At 38.2% G+C, this 1633-nt stretch overlaps 1 long non-coding RNA gene across 1 annotated transcript; it reads left to right on the plus strand.

Annotated features, from left to right (window-relative positions):
- The first annotated feature begins 549 nt into the window (after nt 1–549).
- Nucleotides 550–1395, plus strand: LOC143516154 (uncharacterized). The gene is made up of 4 exons (XR_013131575.1): nt 550–587; nt 676–725; nt 818–904; nt 1090–1395. It is a non-coding gene; the product is annotated as an uncharacterized LOC143516154 (long non-coding RNA).
- Nucleotides 1396–1633: the final 238 nt, after the last annotated feature.

The raw sequence follows: 1633 nt of genomic DNA on the forward strand, positions 1-1633 counted from the left end.
TATTTTGTTTCATGTATCTGCAGTCAATGTTAACTCAAATTGTCATCACAACTAGGAGCAGAGCTGAATTCAGTGAGGCTGACACTGGGGTGAGTTAACATTTAAGCAAATTAGGAAAATATATACTTAATCCTGAACACTGAATCTGAACTACAGTGTGCATCTCTATGGTCAGTAGTCAGAGTGAGGATATGAGTGGAGGAGTGAGGTGGCTTTAATGAACTGGCTGGTCAGTATATGTGTCGTAAGAGAAGAACAGTACACACTACCTGATGTTTTTGTGAATTGTTTGTTTTTAACCTCAGGTTTTTAAACCCCAGAACCAAAGTACACCAAACAACAGACCCGAAGATGAAGTGTAAGTACTAACATGTAAACGTAAGTCCTTTGTCAAATATAGTATGTGTTGAGGTCACATGTTTGGAGCAGACCCTTAAATTTATGTTGAGACCAGTTTTTCCTCTGACTAAGCAGTGCAAAATTTATGTGAAAGATAACAATCAAGATTACCCTGTTGCACTAAACTAGTACTTTTAACATATTTCAGAGGTGCACTAGGACATTCCTCTACAGTAAATCATGAACAGGTATTAAAGCAGGCTTTAGTTCAATTTCTTTGCTTTCAGTTTTGTGTTGTGTTGGACATTTAGGTTCCTTTGTCAATTTATTTTTCAGATAGTAATATCTGATTCAGAGGACAATCTGGTCAAGTCAACTTGCTACAGGTAAGGAAAAAAAAATTTGATAACTCATTTTGTAAATCACTTAAAGTAGTGTAATTTTTTTTTTTTTTTGTAAAATGGCCATTTCTCTACAGTAAATACACAGACCTTTATGCACCATGTGTGGAAGAGGATGAAGAGCCTGTCCCTGTAGATTTTAAGACTATTCCAGACTTGACCATGTAAGCTGACAGTTGCCGGATGTGACAACACAATTTTTCTCTTTACATTTACAGCTTTAAGATTTAATTTCTGGCAATATATGAAAGCAGCCTTATACTACAGGCTTATGTAGCGTTGTGTAAAATAGCAAATTGTGTACTGTCTGAAATCTTTACCAATGTAGGTCACTTTTGTGTAATTACAGAGAGGAAGTAAAAATTACACTACCTGATATCATCACAAACCTGTCGCATCCAATTGATCATGGAAGAGTCAGCCGGTTCAACATTTCACGGTCAAATGTCTGGGATGGAGCAGTCTGAGGTTTCAAGCGTGCAACCTATTCAGAAAGCTGTGACATGCTGGTCAGATTTACTGATGATGCTGGTGTTTTTGAAGATGGAATCGATGCAGGTGGTCCAAGACGAGAGTTTCTAACTCTACTAATGAACAATCTGAAAGATCGGCCTATTTTTGATGGACCAGCAGGACAACGTTTTTTGGTCTACAATGCAAATGGTATGCATTGGGGGGGGGGGGGGGGGGGTGTTAGAAATCACTGCCATTTTCTGGTGAAATATAACATGCTGTGGTCAACAGAGGCTGTGGGCCGGAAAATTTGAATGCATTATGTTGGCATACTATTTACTGATTGGTATACTATGATTGGTATACTATAAAGCAGTGTAACAGTGTGTTGTCCTCTCCAGATTTAAAGAAGGTCTTTCAGCCCTTCAGTTTTTGACAGC

The sequence above is a fragment of the Brachyhypopomus gauderio genome, chromosome 6 (genome assembly GCF_052324685.1).
Source record: "Brachyhypopomus gauderio isolate BG-103 chromosome 6, BGAUD_0.2, whole genome shotgun sequence".
NCBI classification, from domain to species: domain Eukaryota; kingdom Metazoa; phylum Chordata; class Actinopteri; order Gymnotiformes; family Hypopomidae; genus Brachyhypopomus; species Brachyhypopomus gauderio.